The 23,807-nt window shown below is 45.5% G+C and overlaps 1 protein-coding gene across 13 annotated transcripts in view; it reads left to right on the top strand.

The window, feature by feature from the left end:
- Positions 1-23,807, top strand: part of KYNU (kynureninase) — a 461,407-nt gene that overhangs the window by 240,911 nt on the left and 196,689 nt on the right. The window contains exon 1 of one of the 13 annotated variants that reach the window (XM_033945495.1): positions 6,531-6,632. The exons of 11 other annotated variants lie outside the window; for them this stretch is intronic. The gene's annotated coding sequence lies outside the window, so the exon portion shown is untranslated. Of the gene's footprint in view, positions 1-6,530; positions 6,633-23,703; positions 23,803-23,807 lie in introns of those variants that run through there. One more of the 13 variants, XM_033945494.1, reaches the window with a different exon arrangement.

Genomic DNA, 23,807 nt, shown 5'->3' with positions numbered 1-23,807 from the left:
AAGCAAAATTAAGGGCGCCAATCAGCGACTGAACCATATGCAAAGTAGACTTATGGGCAGATAACACGCGCTCAATGAGATGGAGCAACTTCCGAACCTTAACCACTGGCAGACGAGTCACCAACGCCTCAGAATCCAACTCAATCCCCAGAAAAACCAGGGACGTAACTGGACCCTCGGACTTGTCAAGCGCCAAAGGTATCCCAAATTCATCGGCCATCGCCTCAAAAACCCCCTTAAGGCGCCCGCAATCATCCGAATCCCGAGGGCCTATGAACAAAAAATCATCTAAATAGTGTACCACGGCATCCGACCCAGCACGCTCAACCGCCACCCAATGAAGGAACGTGCTGAACATCTCGAAATAGGCACACAAGATAGAACAGCCCATGGGCAGACAACGATCATAAAAGTAGGCACCCTCAAAACGAAACCCCAACAAAGAGTAAGACTGAGGATGAACGGGCAATAACCTGAAGGCAGATTGAATTTCCACCTTCGCCAACAGGGACCCACGGCCAGCCCTGAGGATAAGCCGAACGGCACAGTCCACCGAAGAATACCGCACCGTACACAGATCACGCAGAATACCGTCATTAACAGAATGCCCAACAGGACGAGATAAATTATGAATAAGGCGGAACTTACCGGGTTCCTTCTTAGGAACGACCGCCAGCGGAGACACCATCATGACCGGAAATGGCCGCTCACGGAAAGGACCAGCAATCCACCCTAAACGCAATTCCTCCTCCAATTTACTACGTACTACCGAACGCAACAGAGTAACAGACGACGCATTGCGCGACCGCGCCCCCGACAATTCACCCCGAAAAGGTATCTCAAAACCAACTGAGAACCCACGCTCCAATAGAGTAGCAACGCGCACCGGCCGGTAAAGACGCAGCCATGGACCCAACGCGCTCACCAAAACCGGTGTGGGAACTGCACCACTATTTGCCAACGCTTGCGGGCCCAGAGGTCGGCTTCTTGGGGCACTTAAGCAAGGGATGCGGCTGCCCACATTGCGAGCAGGCGTGACGAAACCTGCAATCCGTGAAGGAGCAACTCGATTTGTTGAATCTCCAACAGACATCGTTGCCCGCTCCCCCACCGGATCCCACCCCCGTCCCGGACCGAAAGGGCCGTCCGCCACCCGAAACACCCACTGGAACACGACCCCCACTCCCCGAGGCCGCCCCAGACTTGGAGGACATATGCGTCAGCCATAGGTTAACATCCTGAGTTCCCCACGACATATGAGAGTTCTCCTCCATTTTATCTCTAAATGCCTCATCATAGTTCAACCACGTCCAGCCCCTGAAACGCTGGTACGCGTCAAGCACAGAATCGGCATATGCGAGCAATAGACCATAATCGGCAGGATGCGCACGCCCCCAAATACTAGCAAGCCGCATAAACGAACGGATCCAATTAAGGATGGACCGTGCAACTGGAAAAGGCTTGGAAGCGCCCACCTCCCGCTTCGACTTCTTACGGCTCCGCCGATGCACCCTACCCTCCATAAGACAAAAAATATCAATGCAAGAACGCCGCCGAATCTTACGCCTCAACGCACGCGGCACCCGCTCCCAAAGTTCAATCAGGGCCACCAACGCAGGCACACCCCGACCCTCCCCCTGCGGAGCAACGGTGCCGCCCCCTGCAAGACCAGCCTCCCCCACCGGCCCGGGAACCGAAGATAAGGAGGCCGATGAAGAAGAGGAGGACGAGGAGGAGGACTGACTAGACGAAGAAGAATCCCGCCTACGACGCCGCTTCCCTCTACCCCCTTTCTTACAGGATTTCCCCCCAGCAACCAAGGCAGGTGCCACCTTACCCGAAACAGAAGATCCTTCCACAGGAACGGAGATGCCGCCAGAAACAACCTCCGTCGAAGCCACCGATGGACGCTCCACAACAGTGACGCCACGGCCAGCAACCACCACATCAACCGAGGGACCAGCAGCGCCACCGCCAACAGCCACTGGCTCCAACGCCGAAGCAACCGAAGCTCTCTCGCAGTGCTGTCGATCCGACACTGCCCCAACGCTGACTGTCGATGTACCAGGAACACTGCCAACTGCACTCCATTGGGTCTCCGGCACGACCAACGGACTCTGTGAAGAAAAACCAAAACCAGGAACAGGGCCCAGGAAACCACCCCCAGACGCACCCCAACCAGCACCCCCAGCCCCACTCGGCAAGGGCCCGCCTGTCCACCCAGGAACAACACCCCCTCCCCAGTAAGGAGAAAACAAACCAGGATTCCAGCCTTGTTGCCCAGAACACCACCCTTGCTGCCCGGGACCCCACGGAAAGGCCCCGTAAGGCACTCCAAAAGGCCCCCCGGAACCAGCACCCCACGCTCCGCCGCCCCAACTAGTGGATGGCTGAGGCGACTCTTGAAAAACCCTCCCCTCCGAAGGAGCAGACCTATCCACCCCCAAAAAGGGGGGCACATGCACCGCAACACCACCGCTACCGGAAATGGGGGGAGAAAGAACTACAGGCTCAGTCTGGTCCCCGGAAGCCTGCTGGGAAACCGGAGCCACACTCCCTACCCCCGGCAGCAAACCAGTAGCCCCAGAGCTGCTGCTTTCCGGCCGAACGGACTGCCGCCCGCCCGACTTGCCCCGCCCACCATGCTTTGTCTTCCCAGGCACTTTGCGCGGCGCAACCCCGTCCAGGGACACCCCCGACGCAGAAGACCGCCCTGCCACGCGGCCTGCGGAGCCAGCGATCGCTATGGCCGAGAGCGCATCACGTTTAGATCTGCGAGTCGGCCTGCCCTGCACCTCTCCACTCCCAGAACCCACCTGTTCGTCTGGGTCTTCAATCAGGGAATCGCCGGCACAAAAAGAAATCTCTGCCTCATCCGGATGCTGCAAACCAACCGCAGCAGATCTCGCTGCCTGCCGCCGCCGACAACAGACACGGAAGCGAGGGCCGTGCTGCATGCATGCAGCTTAAAAAAAAAAAAACGCTAATGCAGGAGGGAGTTGGTATCCCTCCTGCTTTTTTCTCGGGGGTGGGGGAGGGAGTGTGGCAGAGCAGAGCAGGGCAGGCAGGAGAGATCGGGGCCTTGGGGGGGGGGTCGGGCAGGTTTTTCTTGCCTGTTCTCGGACTCTCCTGCTCTCTGCCTCTGTTCTCCACAGTGCAGGTCTGCTTTAAAACCACGGGCTTGCACTGCAGGGAATGGCGGTAGAAAGCAGGAGAATCCAGGAGCAGGCAAGAGAGATCTGGGCTGGGCCCAGCTCTGACAGCAGTGACAGGAGGCTGCTTCTACTGTCACTATTGTCAGGATGTGCGCATGAGCAGGGATTGCTCTGGCCTTGGATAGGGGGTCGTGTTAACGATCATCCCCATTTGCATGCAGGCCTTTATTGAATTGGTCAGCCGGCATGCAAATGGAAACGGATCGCACGTGGTGTGGAGGTTTAGTGAATTCTGCCCTTTGTCAGATCAGCGGGGAGCAGGATGAGCTTCTGCAGTTTCTGTAACTTCCTCCTTTCAGCTCTCCGACTTCAATAGGTCAGTAGAGGCAGTTTCTGCCACTAACCTGGAAGCCTCCTTAGGTTTCTTTGGTACTTTGTGTGTCTAAGTGATTTGAAAATGAATCCCAATATCCAGTGGCATACCAAGGGGGGGCGGGAGAGGGGTGCACAGCCGACCAGGCCCTCCTGCCCTTCCTTTCCCACGGCTACGCCGCTAAAATCCTACCTCCCCCGCCGACAAGAAGTCTTTCCAGAACGTCCTCTCCGACATCGGAATTGACGTCGGAAAGACTTTTTGTTAGCGAGTGGAGGTAAGATTGCAGGCGCGGACCGGGAGAAAATAAGGGGAGAGGTGTTTTTTTTTTTCCACGGTAAATAGTGCAGGATGTAAGCAGGCAAGCCGGCTCTCTTTAGCGCAGCAGGAAGGGAGGGAGATAGGTAGGCAGACAGGCAGGCTGGCTTTGGGGGTGGAGAAAATCTAGAAGGCAGTGGGGGGGACATAAGGAGGCACTGGGGGCACTAAGGACATGGGAAGGATGCACTGGGGGCACCATGGACACATGAAGAAGGCACTGGGGGCACTATGGACACAGGAAAGAGGCACTGTGGGCACTAAGGACACAGGACGGGGCACTGGGGGCACTATGGACACAGGAAGGAGGCACTGGGGGCACTAAGGACATGGGAAGGAGACACTGGGGGCACCATGGACACAGGAAGGAGGCACTGGGGGCACTAAGGACATGGGAAGGAATGAGGGAAGGAATAGAAAGGGACAATTGTTGGGCCTGAGTGCAGAAAGAAAGAAATGAAAGAAAGGATACACAGTCAATTAATAGATGTCACCTATTGATGAAAAAATTAAATGGTCACGTTATCTCTGACTTACTTTTTCTGCAGCAGAGTCGGCAGCTGCGCAGAGGTGCAGGAAGGTCCCGTGATGACTCATCTGCTGGCTCTGCTCCGGAAGAAGTAAGTTACATCGGAAGGGGTGGACCCAGCAGACGCAGTCATTGTGGGACTTTGCCACAACTCCCTGCGTCTGCCGGGTCCACCCCCTCCAACGTAACTTACTTCTTCCGGAGCAGAGCCAGCAGACGAGTCATTGTGGGACCTTCCAGCATGCGGCTGTTGAGTCCACTCCTGAGCAAGTACGTCGGAGTGGGGTGGACTGGCAGCCGGCAGCTACAGTCATAGTGGGACCTTGCTGAATGAAGGAAGAGAAAGGAGCAAGATTGCTGGAATGGAAGAGTGGTGGAGGGAAAGAAAGGGGGCAGGGTGGTATGGAAGGGTGGTGCTGATAGAACTGATGTACAGAGAAAGGGGAGAGACATAAGGGGGAAGGATATTGGAGGGAAAGAAAGGGGGCAGATGCTGATTGAAGAGGGGTGGATGGCGAGAGAAAGGGCAGACATTGGATGGTAGTGGGGAGCCTATGCTGGATGGAAGTGCAGATGGGAGAGATAAGGGAGCAAATGCAGGAAGGAAATGGGAGGAGAGAAAGAGGGGAGCAGACACTGGATGGAAGTGGACAGAGAGAGGAGAAGGTACTAGATGGAAGGGTTGGAGAAAGAGGGTACATGATGGAAGGAGGGGATAAATAAAAGGAGGGCACATGATGGGGGAAAAGGATTGAGTTAGGGAAACACTGGAGGGGTGAGGGAAATAGGTGGCAAGCTTTAGGTAGACAGTAAGAAAGGACATTGATGAGAGGGTAGTAAGAACGTAATCTAGACAGATGCAGAAAATAAATTGAAAAGGAAAATGAGGGAAAAAAGAGAAAGGGATTGCAGAGGAGAGGTGTGGGAGAGGGAAGGAGAGGAGAGAGATGCCAGACCAATGAGGGTGAAAGGAGAGATGGAAGGGGGAGGCATACAGTTTCTGGAAGGGGCATAGAAGGAGAGAAGATGCCATATAGGGGAAGAGAGATGGCAGACAGTGGATGGAAGGAAGAGAGTTACAAGAAGATGAGGAAAGCAGAAACCACAGAAGACAAAGGTAGAAAAAATTTTCTATTTATTTATTGCTTTAGGAGACATGTGTCACTCTTTCTGTGATGCACTGTATGCAGAGTCCAGCTTCTTACTGGTTCTATTTTACCTTTGTCTATGTATTTCTATTTTATCCCCCCCCCCCCCTTTTACAAAACTGTGGAGCGTTTTTTAGCGCCAGCCGTGGTGGTAGCAGCTCTGATGCTCAGAATTCTATGAGCGTCAGAGCTGTTACCACCGTGACTAAAATCCACACTACAGTTTTGTAAAAGAGGGAGGGGTTAGTTTGTGATTACATATTCCATACTAGGCGAAGGTGTTTTCTGTGTTCTGTGTGTTCGAAAGACATGTTTTTTTTGTTAGGATTGATCTATACTAGTCTGGCTTGTTTAGTTTTACAATGGGTGTATTGATGTTATATTGCTCACTGCAGTATGTAAGATGCTGTCTTTTCCTAGGTACTCATGTGTGACATGTGGCTTGTTACTAAAAATCATGTTTTTCGTACAGATGGGGGGGGGTCAAAAAATGATGGGTCCCGGGTGTCACATATGCTAGGTACGCCACTGCCAATATCATATTCAAACATACATACTTTCCAAATTAAGATACAATTCATTGAGGATCTTTTTCTGCCTTCATTCACTGTTTGTGTATGTGTGTGTGTGTGTGGCATTACACTACTGGTATTTTCAGTTGACTGTACACATCACAAAACAGTTAAAGCACACAATCACCTAAGTCATGCAGACGTCAAATTTCCTCAATTTCTATGCCTTTTCCACTTGTCGTCTTTGTAGCTAAGGCAAGCCTGTATAATGTTCAAGGTTGAGAGTTTGACCGCAGCTAAAATCTGATTCAAATTTCACTTATAATGAACAATTAGAAATGTGTTTGAACAATACTAAGGGACATAATTGGATTATTGAAAGTCAGAAAGATGATTATCTTGTGAAATCTCTAATTTTGTATTCCATCCTGTCACATGATATTCTGCACAGTAGTAAAACGGAACAGGATCTTTAAGCAGCACGGTATGTCACATCTACAGCTTTGCTAACCTTTCAGAGTTCCTCTGCTTCAGGATGCTTTCACTTTCTCATTACGACTTCCACACTGCAGCGATTCAATGACTGTCCATAACAAGGTACGATTATTTCAACCTGCTCTAGAAAGTGGACCTAACAGCATGACACAGCTTTTTAGACTTGCTGTCATTATTAATGCTCCAGCTGCAAAAGTCATTTGCATAATTTTGTCAAATACAGTATATTGATGCTGACGCCACTATTACAGTTCAAGGTCCCTCAGCACCTTTAACGTAAAGCCTACTTCTGAGGTGTTTATAACAATCATATTAATGTGCTTCAGGGTGAAACTAGACTTGCAGGTTCTTAATACATTTCCAAAGATGTACATTTAATTAGTGTTGGCTTTCTTTTCAAAGAAAAAAAAAAGGTCATACAGCAGACTTTTCTAGTTTATTTGTGCTTTAATGAATTAACTTGGCATAATTCCTGATAACATCACTGTGCTTTCCTAAAACACTGAATGGCCGAGAAAGTTATACTTGAAGCAGAAATGGACTTGAGATTTTTTTGGTTTATGCAGATTAAATTTCTTCTAGCCCAGTGGTCTCAAACTCAAACTCTTTGCAGGGCCACATTTTGGATTTGTAGGTACCTGGAGGGCCTCAAAAAAAATAGTTAATGTCTTATTAAAGAAATGACGATTTTGCATGAGATAAAACTCTCTTTACAGTTTATAAATCTTTCCTTTTAGCTAAGTCTTAATAATAATATTGTAATTTATAGCTAAAGAAACATATGATCAAGAATCTGTTTTATTTTACTTTACTTTTGTGATTATGATAAACATACCGAGGGCCTCAAAATAGTACCTGGCGGGCCGCATGTGGCCCCCGGGCCACAAGTTTGAGACCATTGTTCTAGCCTGTGTCTTTCAGTAGCTTTTCATCTACAGCAGTTTTAAATGTCTTGTTCTAAGCATACAAAACCTCTTGGATTCAGGAGTTTTAGACTGCAATACAGAAATGATTCAAAAGGAATGTATGATAAGAATTTTTTTTTAAAAAAAATTTCTGCGTATCCTACGATTCTATGCGGATTACAAATTATTCAGGTACTTAAACATGTTTCCCTATCTGTCCTGGTGGGCTCACACTCTGGGCTCCTTTTACAAAGCTGTGCTAGGGCCTTAACGCATGGAATAGCATGCGCTAAACTGCCCCGTGCGCTAGCCGCTACCGCCTCCTTTTGAGCAGGCGGTAGATTTTTGGCTAGTGCGCGCTAATCCGGTAACGTGCGCTAAAACGCTTAGCGCACCTTCGTAAAAGGAGCCCTCCATCTAATGTACCTGGGGCACTGGGGGATTAAGTGACTTGCCCAGGGTCACAAGGTGCAGGGCGGAATTTGAACCCACTGGTGTTGTAGCGCTAACTACTGGCTGCACCACACACTCTCCAATGTAATTTGAATAGGATATTTCTTGTAAAAATGAAGTGCTTTTGAATGTGACCATTTCTGATCTTCCAGTTTGGCATGTACAGTGGTGCCTCACACAACGAACTTAATTCGTTCCAGGAGCAAGTTTGTTATGCGAAAAGTTCGTTATGTGAAACGCGTTAAGCGCAGTGACTAACGACTGCCTGCAGTGCCTGCGCGGAAGGATGCAATACATCGGCAGCGATCGTGGAAGCTCGGGCGACTTCGTTGTGTGAAACGAAGTTCGTTGTATGAATCATGACATGAAGTTCGTTGTGTGCAGCGTTCGCTGTGCGAGGCGTTCTTTATGCGAGGCACCACTGTATTTGGTTTGTTAAAGCACCATTAAGCTTTTACTAAAGTGCAACAAAATCTGGGCTTATCACATTTAAGCCCAGAATCATTGTGGGACTTTTTTTTTTTCTATTTAAGGTCATACACTAAGGCCCTCTTTTACTAAGGTGCGTTAACCGATTAGTGCGCGCTAAATGCTAAAGCGGGCATGTTATTCTATGGACATGTTAGCGTTTGCTTAGTAAAAGAGGAGGTAAGTTGCACTAAAATTATAAGGAAGAATAAACTATATAATCTTAGCGGCAAAGTCTAAAAATATATAGAGAATATAACCAGAAAACAGGCTAAGCACATTAGCAATTATATCAATATAATCGTACAAGTTTCAAATAGTGAAGAAAAAAAAACCCTCAAGATATCTTGCTCCAACAAGTCCCAACTTCATGAGACTGAATATATTTCATATCTAGGAGCTTCTCCAGTCAATGGTTTAAAAAAAACAAACCAAACACCTCCATTTTAAGTATATCATTCAATCGTAGTCTTGAAAAAAAATGGGAAAGATGTGTCTTTAAGCACAATTTTCATAGACACAATCCCATATCATTCACAACTCACAACCATAACAGTTGAAAAAAAGCAAACAGGCACTGGAGAGGAGCCCAGGATTATGCAGGTGCTAGCAGTATACAGTGCTGGCATCCCCTAAATTAGACAGCTTAGCTATACGGCTGTCAGCACTGAATATCAGGCCGGCACCAACATAACATTTTTAAAGTCTTCTGGTCCCCTGTGCCCCTCCCCCCCAACAAGCTCCCTCCTTTCCTATCCTCAGTCCACAGCAGGAAGCTAGTCTCACCTTCCCTGGTGGTCCAATGGTGGTTACTGGGGGCAGGAGTGCAGCTCCCTTGTTCTTTGCAGTGCCATTCTAAACTAGGGAGGGGTCTTTGTCAGAGGCGGTGACTGTTCAGAGGGGCTCCAGTTTAAAAAGAGTTATGTGGGACCCAGTCCGATATTCATGTGAGGCCTGCATAAGCTCCAATGCCTAGCCCACCCATATTTAACCCTCGATGTTCGATGCTGGTGCCATGAATTTTGGGGGCTAATTTAGCTGGCAACGGTTAGCATTTAGAAAAACTCTGACCATCGCCAGTTGAATACTGGGGGTAAGATTATAGAATCAGGGGAGTCAGTGAGTACGGTATACCTCCCTTTGCAGCTTTAAAATAGAGTGTTACAAAAGACTCCTGAAGCTTCTCTCAGCAACTTTGGTGGCACCGTTTGAACTGGTTTAGCTGTTTGATCAAGGTTGTCTTCTTCTTTTATTTAACATATGATTTACATAACCACAGGGCAGAAGATAATACAATTCTTCTTAAGATGTTCCTCTGTTGATTTTTCTTCTTTGAATCATTAAACGTCATTCTGGGGGCACTCGAAGCTTGTTATAACTGCCTCTGCCTGTGTTTTAGGAATAAATTATTTTGACATTTTTCAACAGCAAAGTATTTAAAGCTTGTTTTTTTTTAATGCATGACAGATTGGAAAATGCAATTTTTTGAGGTTTGTTTTTTATGCTTCTTTGATTTTTTTAATTAATAATTATCAGGATTTATTTATTCAATTTTCTCAAGGGAGCTCAGAATGATTTACATGAATTTGTTTACATGAATTTGTTTAGGCCCTTACCTATGGCCTGGCTGTCCTAAGTAGACCTGTTCTTACTATTGGAAGCTATGCAGGGTTAGGCCTGGCTAGTACCTGCATGGGAGGCCACACGGGAATACCAGGTGTTGTAGGCTGAGGGGTCCTATGTTGGGCATTAGCAACATAGAGGAGCTGTACAGGAGAAGATAATATCAAACCGCACCTGTACAACATCACAGGACAGATTCCTCACTGTGTGTGTTGCCATGAGTCAGTGGCATCATCCATTCAGGCACTCAAACATTTTTCCCTGTCTGTTCTGGTGGGATCACAAACTATCTAATGTAACTGGAGCAATGGGGGAACTAAGTGACTTGTCCAGGGTCACAGGGAGCAGTGTGGGATTGAATCCCCAACCTCAGGGTGCTGAGGCTGTAGCTTTAACCACCATGCTACATTCTCCCCCTGCTAAACATAAGCAAAAGACAAGTACAGCTGTAAAAATATTCAAACAATATATAGTATGGCATAGAGTGCTATATTACAATACCAACATAAATATACAATAAAATATCTTAATAGATAGCATAGGGTACAAGCTGATTTGTCTTTTTCTCCTTCTTTCTAGCTACCTGAATTGGCTTCCCTTTGGCGTTGAGATTTTTCTTCTTCAAGACACTCGCCTTACAATTTCTAAACATTTTCATTTCATTTTTCAAATGTTAATGTGGTTTATTTTTTGTTAGGAAATTTTGCATTATTACCTCATGGGTTTCCAATGAACTTTTGAGTGATAAACCAATCTAAAAACCAAAAACTCCCAAACAACCCAAAAAATAGACATAAAGCGGAAAGGAGAGGATTGCACAGAGAAAGAGAGATGATAGATAAGACACAGGGCTTGATTCTATTAATGACACCTTATGGAGCCTATCTTCTAGGCCACGGTTGGTGTAGTTGCCAACCAAATGCTAGGCTCTGCTTATACAATCAAGCTTTGTGATAACTAGGCATGCTTAGGCATCATTATGCAGTATAGTAGGCCTAGCTACAACACCTAGCGATGCCTAAGTCAACCATGCCTATTCTCCACCCCCTAACCACACCTACTTTTCAGGCAGGAATCAGAGGGTATGACTTAGGTGTCACTAAGCGCCGTGAAGATATCTGCAAAAAACTTTTACTGAGTCATGGATAAGGGTAAGCTATATGCACTTCTCTTTACGAGAAGCGTAGAGCGATATGGAGACCAAAACTATGCCAGGGTACACCTGGCGGGGCCTCCGCATGTGCAGATCGCCGGACTTGATGGACCTAGGGTCTGTTCCGGAGATGGCGCTTCTTATGTTCTTATGTTCATTGAGGAGGTTTCTATCATGGTCTGGAGCATTAAATGCTGAGAAATCAAAATGGAATTGTCCAAATCAGAATGGTGTGCACTAAAAAAGTGTCCTTCAACTCATCTGATAATGTGAAGATCTTTATTCCTCTATGACTCAATGACTCGACATGTACATGTTTCGGCCAACAGGCCTGCCTCAGGAGTCTTAAGAATCACGAATGATGGTATATAGAGAATAATACCACTCACATAGATTTGACCAAAATTCCAATGTATACACACGCTAAAAGATTCTTCATTGGAATTTTGGTCAAATCTATGTGAGTGGTATTATTCTCTATATACCATCATTCGTGATTCTTAAGACTCCTGAGGCAGACCTGTTGGCCGAAACATGTACATGTCGAGTCATTGAGTCATAGAGGAATAAAGATCTTCACATTATCAGATGAGTTGAAGGACACTTTTTTAGTGCACACCATTCTGATTTGGACAATTCCATTTTGGTTTTTCTGCATTTGTGGTTGTGGTTTTGTTTTCCCCTGTTTTGATCTTTCTGGAGCATTAAATGTTCCTACGCTCATAGGAATTCTATGCGCATCAGAGCATTTAGCGCCCTGGGCTGCGGTAGAAACCTCTACCATGGATTAGTAAAAGAGGGCCTAAGTTAGCAATTTATTATTATTTTATTTATTTTATGGCATGGTCAGTTACCTCAAAGCACACATTAACTTGGCAAATATTTAAGTTATACAGCGCTGTACAGAGCAATTGGACTTAAAAATGTAATTAACCAAATGAGCCTCAGACAAATAAGCAGGACATTCAAGTCCAAGCAGAATAGGCAAAGTCACGCAGGCTTAAAGTCTGGCAATAATAGGCTCCTCTTACATACGGGGGGAGCACAGTAAAAAAAAATTCAATCACACACGCCATTTAACCAATTAGAAAACAATAAAGTTACGCACAGATTTTACTCCCCCACCCCTTCTCCGTTTACTAAGGGGCGCTGGCGACTGCCACACAGTAAAAGCCCCAAAGCCCTTTGAATCTCTATGCCAGGCCATGACCTCAGGCTTTGTAAAAGATGGGGATCAGTTAGGCATCGCTAGGCATCTGTGATTAGGGGGGGCCTAGCGACGCCTAACCTTGACACCTTTTAAAATCAGGCACACAGCATTACACACTTGAGCACTTCAAAAAGAAAATAACCTTTCTTTATGCAAGGCAAATCTTTTTTTTTTTTTTTTCCCCAAACAATAGATTTTCTGAGGTCTTTGTTATCATTGACATTGTCACTGTAGTTAAAGGGATTTGCCAACTTTCTGTGCTTACAAAGTGGTTTATAAATTACACTGCATAACAATTTTTTGGTTAAGTCTTGATTCCTGAAAAGTTTTTGGTGATTATGACAGGTACCAACTTGGTATGCTCAAATATGGTTTTGGTTTTACTGCATCACGTAAGAACTATGAGAAATAGACATTTTTATGTTTACTGACAATAAAATATATAGTCAAGTTTACGTTTCGCACAAGCGACTAAATGAAACAGAATTAAAAGTGTTTTGCTCCCGAGTTTCTTTTATATTCAGTGTCTGGTGCATCACGTTGTAGCATCCAACAATAGTCGGCAAGCATTGACGGATTCCAATTGCCCTGGTATCGTTTCTCCATCGTAGCTATGTCTTGATGAAACCTTTCACCGTGCTCGTCACTCACAGCACCGAGATTTGCGGGGAAGAAGTCCAAGTGTGAATGGAGGAAATAAATCTTGAGTGACATATTGCACTTCATTCTCTTGTATGCTTTGAGAAGTTTGTCTACCAGCTGAATGTAGTTTGGGGCTCTGTAATTGCCCAGAAAATTGTCAACAACGTCTTTCAAGGCTTTCCAGCCAATTTTTTCCGGCCCAACTAACAGATCTTCAAATCGCTTGTCACTCATAACATGTCTGATCTGGGGGCCAACAAAAATACCCTCTTTGATCTTGGCATCAGTTATTCTTGGGAACATCTGTCTTAAATAACGAAAACCTTCCCCTTCCTTGTTCATTGCTTTCACAAAATTCTTCATGAGTCCCAGTTTAATGTGAAGAGGAGGCAAAAATATCTTTGTTGGGTCAACAAGTGATTCATGTGCTACATTTTTCTGTCCTGGAACTAACTTTTTACGGAGTGGCCAGTTCTTTCTAGAATAGTGTGACTCTCTGTCTCGGCTGTCCCATTCGCAGATGAAACAGCAGTACTTTGTATAGCCAAGCTGCAGTCCTAGTAACAGAGCAACGACTTTGAGGTCTCCACAGATATTCCAGTTATACCTGGTATACTGGACATACTTTAGTAACATTTCCATATTCTCATATGTTTCTTTCATATGTGCTGCATAGCCAACAGGTACTGAAGGATAAACGTTGCCATTGTGCAACAGAACAGCTTTCAGGCTTAACATTGACGAATCAATGAAAAGACGCCACTCTTCCGGGTTGTGATCACAACCAAAGACCGAGAACAATCCTTCAATGTCACAACAGAAACAGAGACTGTCGACTTGTGCGAAAAATTTGGTTATATCATGATGCCGGTCTCGAAACACAGAAATTTTCGTACCTGGTGATAGCAAACACCATTCCTGCAGTCTCGAACCTAGCAGCTCAGCTTTTGCTTTTGACAGACCCAAATCTCTGACCAAATCGTTCAATTCGGACTGTGTTATCAGATGTGGATCGCCTGATGAGGATGGTTCAAAATCCGGGTCAATGTCACTGTTAGAACCCTGCACTGCAGTTTCTTCATCTGGTTCGTCTAAGGTCCAATCCTCTGGTGGTTTCGGAACTGGAAGACTGTCATCATGTGGCATGGGTCTCATTGCTGAAGGCAGATTAGGATATTCAATTGACTTCTTGTTTTTGGCAGAGAAACCAGACACATTAGTCAAACAGAAATAACAGTCCGTCACATGGTCTTTCTGTTCTCGCCATATCATCGGAACAGCAAATGGCATCGTCTTTCGAGTACCTCTGAGCCAGGCTCTCAGACTAACAGCACATGTCGCACAGCAAATGTGAGGCGCCCATTGCTTGTCTTGATCACCTATTTTGCAGCCAAAATACAGATGATAGGCTTTCTTTACAAGGGCAGTCATCGAACGTCTCTGAGGCGTAAGTGTATATTCCCCACAGATATAGCAGAATGTGTCGCGGCTGTTACGACACCGACGAGACATATTGCCCGACACCAAAACGTCTATAGCATCAAGCTTACTTACTGTTATATTGCTACAGCTACTATACTACTATACTTTACTATACTGATACTATATACACACACGGACTATCTATATTAACCAAATGAGCAGGATCGGTGTATGGAAGCCACCATTATAGCATGGTGAGACAGCGCAAGCTCGTTCAGACCTGCCCAGACATGCCCAGGATGTCATCTTCCATAAAACAGCTTCCAACCTGGCTAGATTTTATGCATGGACATACCCAGGCGGCACAAACCGTTGTTGATAAGACACTTATGGGAGAAAAAATTGTTTGCATCCAAATATAAGAAAAAATCACGACAAAATTGAAGATTTCTCTGAAATGGTACGTGATGGGTAATTTTTGATGTAATATTCATGATCAGCACCCAAAATTCTATAAGAAACACCCAGCAGTGTTCAGGAAGCAAAAACTTTGTTGTGCAGTGTTATTTACATGTACTTATTTAAAGACTGCTGTAGGTTTTCAGGGGCTTGAGACATTATGGTACTGGATTCTCTCATGGATCAGCAAAATACATACAATACAAAACTGATTCCTATTACATAAGAACATAAGAATAGCCTTACTGGGTCAGATCAATGGTCCATCAAGCCCCGGTAGCCAATCCAGGACACTAGTACCTGACCAAAACCCAAGGAGTAGGGCTAGCAGTAGCTTCCCCCATGTCTTTCTCAATAACAGACTATGGACTTTTCCTCCAGAAACTTATCCAAACCTTTCTTAAAACCATCTATGCTATCCGCTCTTACCACATCCTCTGGCAATACATTTCAGGGCTTAATTATTCTCTGAGTGAAAAAAACATTTCCTCCTATTGGTTTTAAAAGTACAGTGGTACCTCGGTTTGCGAGTAACCCGGTTTGCGAGTGTTTTGCAAGATGAGCAAAACACTCGGCAAACTTTTGACTTGCCCCGATCAACGAGCACTTACAGTCCAGGAAGCGCCGCTTCAGGGGATTCCTCTTCCGTCTTCTGGCCAGCCTTCTACATGGGGTGCCTTCCGCAGGTTGGAGGACCTCTGTCTGGGCCTGCGCGGCCGGGTGCTGTCCCGCCTGTGCATTGCGTGTGAAGCACATAGCGTCAATCATCGGCGTTATGCGTGTCGTGCGCGGCATGCGGGTGGGGCGGCGCTTGGCTGCATGAGCTCAGGTGGGGGCTCTCCAACATGCGAGGGGCATCCGACGTGGAGGGCTGGCCAGCGGATGGAGGAGGCATCCCTCTGAAGGCACTGCGAGGTTCTCCGGCGCCTGGCATCCCCCCCAAAGCGACACTGTGGGGTTCTCCGGCGGCTGGCATCCCCCCCCGAAGCGGCACTGTGGGGTTCTTCTTCAGATGACCGACGGAGGAGACAGCGCTGCAGCACCCAGCACCCGACAGGTATAAACCCCGGGTTCTAGAACGAATCATCTGAGTTTCCATTATCCCCAATGGGGAACTTTGTTTTGATAAACGAGCATTTTGGATTACGAGCATGCTCCTGGAATGGATTATACTCGTAATCCAAGGTACCACTGTACTTCCCTGTAACTTCATTGAGTGTCTTTGTAATTTTTGAAGGAGTGAAAAATCGATCCACTTGTACCCGTTCAACTCCACTCAGGATTTTGTAGATTTCAATCATATCTCCTCTCAGCTGTCTCTTTTCCAAGCTGAAGAGCTCTAACTGTTTTAGCCTTTGCTCATATGAGAGGAGTTCCATCCCTTTACCATCTTGGTCGCTCTTCTTTGAATTTTTTTTAGCACCATTATATCTTTCTTAAGATAAGACCAGAATTGAATGCAATACTCCAAATGATGTTGCACCAAGGAGTGATACAGGGACATTTTGACATTCTTAGTCTTGTTAACCATCCATTTTTTAATAATTCCCAGTAATATCTTACCCCCCCCCAAAAAAAAAAAGTTTTAAATATTTTTTACAAAATGTTTGATAAGATGGTTCCAATCTAATTCCAGATGGCACAGAATTCCAGAGTTCAGCAGTCTGGTTTAAAAATGATGCAATGAAATTTTTTGTTTTGTTTTTAAAAAAATTTTGTGTACCTGTTTTATTTGTTGTAAAATACCTTAAACTGACAAAGTACTGATGGTATAACAAATTTTAATCTAATATAATAACACGGAGCAGGCCAGATCGCGTTAAGAGAAGGGAGGGGCTGAACGAGCAGGACAACTCGCAGTAAGAGAAGGGAATGGGGGTGGGGGGAAAATGCTGCTACTGCTTCACAGGGACCTGGAGGGGAAGGGAAATACCGCTGCTGCTTCTGCAAAGGAAAATGGGGGGGGGGGAGGGAAGGGAATGGGGGGGGGTGAAAATGCTGCTACTACTTCACAGGGACCTGGAGGGGAAGGGAAATACCGCTGCTGCTTCTGCAAAGGAAAGTGAGGGGGGGGGAAGGAGGGAAATGCTGTTGCTGCTGCACAGAGAAATGGAGTGAACATGCTGCTGCACAGGGAAAAGGAGGGAAATAATGACAGACAGACAGCGGGAGGTTGGGAGACAGAAAGAAAGGAAGAAAGACACAGGGGCAGGGAGAGGGACAGAAAGACAGACAGAGAAAGGTGGCCAGGGAAAGAGAGAGAGACACAGCGGGAGGGAGAGAGACAGAAAGACAGACAAACATATATTGTAGCACCCATTAATGTAATAGGCTTAATGACTAGAGAGAGACAAAAAGAAATACAGACAGACAAAGGAGTCCAGGGAGAGAGACAGACAGACATAAAGACAGATAGGGGACCAGAGAGACAGACAGAAAGACAGACAGACAAAGGGTGCCAAGGAGAGAGAGAGACATAAAGAAAGCAAGAAAGAGACAGGAGCAGGGAGAGAGACATAAATAAAAAAAGACAGAAAGGCATATATTCTAGCACCCGTTAATGTAACAGGCTTAAACACTAGTAATCTATAAACTATCCCCCTCTTTTACAAAGCCATGCTAGTGGCTGCTGTGCAAACAAAGCCCTTTAAATTCCTATGGACTTCAGGGCAGTTACCACATCAGTAGTCGCTAGTGTGGCATAGTAAAAGGGTGTGTGTGTTAAATATTGTATTAATAACTGAGGGAAAATAAAGTACCGAACCATCCCCCCTCTTTTACTAACCCCGGTAGCGACGGTAACTGCTCCGATGCTCATAGGGAGGAGTCTAAGGAAGTCCCTGATTGGGCATCCCTTCTGCCAGGGGACTTCAAAGGGGGGGAGGGAGTGGTGGCAGGAGGAACTCAGCACTCCTCCTGCTGGAAGTTGTTTTGGGATTTGTGGCAGGAGGGATTGGGCATCCCTCCTGCCATGGATAGTGTGGGGATGTTTAGGGATGATGGTGGGAGGGAGTGGGCATACCTCCTGCTGGCCGACTTGCTCAGCTGATCGGGGCAAGGAGATTTCCTTGTCGCGATCAGTTTAGCGGCCGTATCTATTTGAAATGTAGGCCAGCATTTCAGGCGCCTATCGCGGCCCTAGGGAGATGCCTAGGGCTGCTTAAGCTCGCCTAAGGCCACTTCTGGGCGAAACCATGCCTTGGGCGAGCTTAAACATCCATAGGCGCCTCCCTGAACCCACGATAGACACTGCCTTAAGTTGTTGTTTTTTTAAAAAAATGTGCTTCATGATTGACTGGTTAGACAGTGGTAGGACGCCTACCGCTGCCTACAATTGGGACGCCATTTATATTCCATGTCATTACCAAGGAAAAATAAGCAGAAAAAAAAATAACACTTGACATTTTGAGATTTTGTTTGTTTGTTTGTTTACTGATAATGATGCTGATAAGGGTGTGCTCATTCAGAAATAGTTGACACTCTTTCCCAACAGTGTTTGCATAGGTGAACCATCAGGAACTGGAGTGCATTTTTTCTGAAAAAGAGTGCCATTTTTGCAAGCAGTGTTTAGTATTTATAAAGTGGACACATTCATAATGACATTGCCTCTGAAATAAAAACAAAGACTAACCAAGACAAAACAAGCAATGCTAAAACTTTTGGGGGGTAGGGTGTTGGAATGAAAGAAATAAAAAAAAATGTTGGGCTGCCCATCCATATAAATCATCTGGCATATTGTAGCTCCACCTGAAGCTTTCTATGTCTTTTTAAATAAATAAACAAAAGGAAGGAAAAAGAAAGTGATTTTCCTTTCTATCTTGCAGGTGCCTGATTCCAGTGAGGATGGAAACATTTAGCTTAAACCAAATGTTAGTCACGATAATGTGGGGCTTGTGTATAGTCCATACATATGAACACCTCATGAATATACATATGCACTCTCAGAGCAAATTATTCAACATGAAACAGAGACCAACTCTGATGCACTACAATTGCAAGCAGTGCATGGACTCGTACAGTGTACCAATTAAAATATTCATGGCTTTCCAAATTCCTTATTATCAACATAGAGACAGCTCAACCAAATCAATCATTTGTATGCCAACCACTTTGTATGAGCCAAATTAAAAGGTCATTGAAACCACAGTGCAATATATTCTTTAGTCTGTGCTGAAGTGACGTTTCAGAATTCATAGTATTGGGAACATTCTTATCATTATGGGAAAAGTCTGGAAGTGAAAACAACATGCAGGCTGAGAGGCAAGAAGTGTTTGGGGAGTAATCTATGTAGGATATATGGCCGTTTTTACAGAGCAGATCATTTATTGCCGAGACAACGGCTTAGATTAGGTCATTCAGTGTGTGTATGTTTGTTAGCAGAAGGAAAGGGGAAACGCGTGCACTTTTATTGATTTATATTTCTTGAAGCGAGGGACTAAGTGAATTTGGAGACCATATCTGGCGAAAGACGTAAGAAGACTTGAGGCGGTCCAGAGGAGGGCGACAAAAATGATAGGAGGCTTGCGCCAGAAGACGTATGAGGAGAGACTGGAAGCCCTGAATATGTATACCCTAGAGGAAAGGAGAGACAGGGGAGATATGATTCAGACGTTCAAATACTTAAAGGGTATTAACGTAGAACAAAATCTTTTCCAGAGAAAGGAAAATGGTAAAACCAGAGGACATAATTTAAGGTTGAGGGGTGGTAGATTCAAAGGCAATGTTAGGAAATTCTACTTTACGGAGAGGGTGGTGGATGCCTGGAATGCGCTCCCGAGAGAGGTGGTGGAGAGTAAAACTGTGACTGAGTTCAAAGAAGCGTGGGATGAACATAGAAGATTTAGAATCAGAAAATAATATTAAAGATTGAACTAGGCCAGTTACTGGGCAGACTTGTACGGTCTGTGTCTGTGCATGGCCGTTTGGAGGAGGATGGGCAGGGGAGGGCTTCAATGGCTGGGAGGGTGTAGATGGGCTGGAGTAAGTCTTAACAGAGATTTCGGCAGTTGGAACCCAAGCACAGTACCGGGTAAAGCTTTGGATTCTCGCCCAGAAATAGCTAAGAAGAAAAAAAAAAAAATTTAAATTGAATCAGGTTGGGCAGACTGGATGGACCATTCGGGTCTTTATCTGCCGTCATCTACTATGTTACTATGTATATGGGATGTGCAAGTTTTCTTTGCAAACTTCTAAGATTACATTCCAGTGCTGATCTCTTACCTTACTCTGTATGTAAAAACAGAGTAGAATTGCCCAAATCAGAATGATGTGCAATAATGAAGTTCCATTCAACTCATCTGACGGTGCAAATGTCTTTATTCATCCAATAACTCAATAATTCATCCAACAAATGGGATAATGTGCTCAGTTACATAGGCTTTTACAAGAGATTCCAGAACCAGAGGTGGATACATCAGATACAGAGTCTATATTTGATAAATGGACTGATTTCATTGATCTAAAGAAAAATGTCATTCAAAATGAGCTACATTATGCTGCTATTTTGCAATATTGTAGAGTAAAACGTTTTCCGAGAGGCTTAAGAATTATGAAAGAGGTGCCTGTTCTTGGACGACGAGGCCTTTCTACACGATTGGTGTGCTTTGTCACTATGCCTTTCCTCTTACCTTACTCTGTCAGGATTAAAAAGAAACTGACTAAAAACTAATGTGAATCTGGGTGTCAGGTCAAAAGCGCGCCAGGACAAAAGCGCGCCCAGACAATTGAGCGCAGCGCGGAGGCGAACGCCGCTCTAAATTACTGTTTTTAGGATTCTGACGGGGGGGCATGGGGGGAACCCCCCCACTTTACTTAATAGACATCGTGTAGCATTGTGGGGCGTTGTGAGGGGTTTGGGGGGTTGTAACCCCCCACATTTTACTGAAAACTTCACTTTTTCCCTGTTTTTACGGAAAAAGTTAAGTTTACAGTAAAATGTGGAGGGTTACAACCCCCCAAACCCCCCATAACGCCAGCGTGATGTCTATTAAGTAAAGTGGGGGGGGGTTCCTCCCACACACACCCCCATCGGAGCCCAAAAACAGTAATTTAGAGCGGCGCGCACCTCCGCGCTGCGCTCAATTGTCCGGGTGCGCCTTTGTCTTTCGCACCATTGTCTATGAACCATGAATCTGAGGCAATACTTCCAGAAATAAAGTTACTAAACTAATTCTTTGTACTTGGCAGCACCTAGTATCTGCAAACATACTGATGAGATTACATAGGACAGTGTGGACTATAATTTAAGAATAGGCATCAATTTGAGAAAAGCAAAAATAAGACACAGAAAACTGATTTTAATTTTGATTGACCTTCTATCAGCTATTATTGACAAGATGTCGAGAGATAGGCTTGTTGGGAATAAGTATGGAATTGGACTGGCTCATTCTTAAGGGATAAGACTAATGTAGCGTTGGTTCAAGGTTCTCTGTCTAAGAATTGAATGTGGGGTACCCCAGGATTCAATGCTGTTGTGTTTTTTTTTTTTTGTTTTTTTTTTGCAAGCCCGTGACTTTAACTCGCCTGCAGGTTAAAACCACGGGCTTGCACTGCGGGGAAGGGCAGGAAAGTCAGGGCTGAGAACAGGAGATCGGGGCAGAGAGTAGGGCAGCCAGAGCAGGAGAATCGGGACAGAGAGCTGAGTTTTTTGATCGGCCAGCCAGTCGAAAAGTGTAGTGAATCACGCCCTTCCTGCTTTGCATGCCGATTACCCTCATTTGCAGGTGCGGATCGGAGGATGATCAGGACATAGGTTAGTGAATCGGGTTGGAGGGAAATCGGGTCGCAAAGGGCTCGCAAACCGATTGGTACACGATCGGTTTGCTTAGGGGATAAGGGAAGGGATGAAGGAAGAAGTGGGACATGATTCTTTCTTTTCTCCTAACAGGATTTTTTATTTGCTCATGGTCTGCAGATTCTGCTTCTTGGGCAGGAAACAGTCAAAGAGAGGAACAGTCTGGGTAAAATAAAGTGGAAGAGACTGGTTTAATATTGAAAATGCTATGCTTCCCTCCCCCCTAAACTTTGTTTGTTGGGTAAGTCCTTATTTTTCTTGGCACCAGATTGGTGCAGGGTCCGTTGCCAGGCAGGGGCTTGCAACTTTATTTTTGCTCTGATTTGTTCCAATTTTGTGCCAGTCCTCTAGATTGGTTGCTGCTGCCTGGGCCTTTCCAGCTGTCTCTCCCTCCTTCCCCTCTGCACTGCCTCTCCTGGCCCTCCCTGCCTTGTGATTGGGCAGCTCTTTTTTGCCAGCCTGCCTCTTTCTTCTCCTGGGCTCCTGGTTGACCCTGCACTCTCAGCCCTAACCCAGCTCTACCTCTCCTCCGGCTCCGTCCCTTCAGCCAGCTCTCTCTCTATGCCGGCTGGCCTATCTTCCGCTGCCAGCTATCCCTCGCCGTGGTTCGTTCTCTGGCCCTGATTCTCCCTTGTTCCCGTGACCCAGAGTGCAGCCACAATGTGCACTCACGGCACTTCTAGGTTTGCGGGGATCGTTGGCTGCCCCTCTACTGCTGGCTGTCAAAAGCTGACAGAGACAGGGGAGAGACGACTTCCCCATTTACACTACTCATAGGTAAAATATGAAGAAAAAAGGAAATACAAATCAGCATAATCGAATTCATCTAAATCAAGCCCTCATAAATTACACTAATATAGCCCCCTTGAGGCAATGGATTTATCAGTTTATTTCTCTCACCCCCTCTTCCTTTGTCATTTCTTATAATTCCTGCATACCCCCCAAAAGGTACCGATGCAGTGGTCTGTTGCCAAATTATTGACAGTAGGCTGTGGGCTTCACTCTTATTTCTAGGGGCTCTTTAATAACCAACATGAAATAGAACATGTGGATGCGTTGTTGGTTTTGTTTTGTTTGTTTTTTCCCCCAGTAAGAAATGCTAGTAATCTTTTGCAAGGTCAGTATGGTGTTTTCTCCTAGGCATAAAGACTGTCACAGTGGAAACAATTAGGATTTTTCTATTTTTTTTTCCTATGGTTTCTAAACAACAAAACATCATAAACAAGGTGATCAATCTTGGTAAAGCTGCTACTGCAATTGCAGGGGGGTCAAAGTAATAGACCATATGGTATTTTTCATGCCCACATTTATAGTAACTCTTTACTACATGTACTGTGAAGCATTCTTTTTCTGCAATAATTCCCAGTGGCTGGGTAGCTCAGTTTGAGAAACCACAGCAGTTTTAGATCAGTCTGGGTATTTGAGATGTCCAGGCATGGTACACATATAATTTTCATTGCTATGCTAGATTTTTAAGATAAATGTATGCATTTATCTTAAAATGAATGAATGAGTGTCAACTAAAAAAAAAAATAAAAAAATTGTAGATAGTTCATTTTATTTAACTTAGGGGCCCTTTTACACAAATGTATTAGATACTAACATACCCCTAACACAACAAAAAAATGGCATTAATGGAAAAAAAATAGAAAAATTGCATATTTTGGCTGCAGTGAAAAAAGGCCTTAGTGTGCAGTAAAGAGCTAAGACCGTTCCTACTAGTCTGGAGCAGGGAGTCAAGATGGTGGACGGTGCTTGACAGCGTTCTGTGTGCTCTGTGTTTTGGCTTAATTTCTTTAGAGGAATTACCTGGCTAAATGCCGCACTCTAAGAGGAAGGGAATGGTCAAAGCCGCAATGTCACCGTCTCTTTCCTCTTCCCCAATTCAGCCGATGCTTCCGCAGATCTTAGAGCGGCAGATGGGTTCTAATCCTCAGCCAGAGAATCAGAGGTTGGAACCCGCTGTGGAGCCGAGTGTGGGAACGCTCGACTTTCTGAAGCAGAACATCTCGCTGTCGCCCCTGATGAGCGCCATACCTCCATGTTCAGCGGAGGTATGGTCTTTGAGTTGATCCCTGGGCGAGAGGAAGAGGAGACCCAGGAGCTCGACCTAGGCGGAGCTTCACCTGTGGAAGAACTGCAAGGTGAG

Source organism: Geotrypetes seraphini, chromosome 5 (assembly GCF_902459505.1).
Source record: "Geotrypetes seraphini chromosome 5, aGeoSer1.1, whole genome shotgun sequence".
Classification (NCBI taxonomy): Eukaryota; Metazoa; Chordata; class Amphibia; order Gymnophiona; family Dermophiidae; genus Geotrypetes; species Geotrypetes seraphini.
The sequence above is the reverse complement of the archived record's forward strand: the minus strand, read 5'-3'. Positions and strand labels throughout refer to the sequence as shown.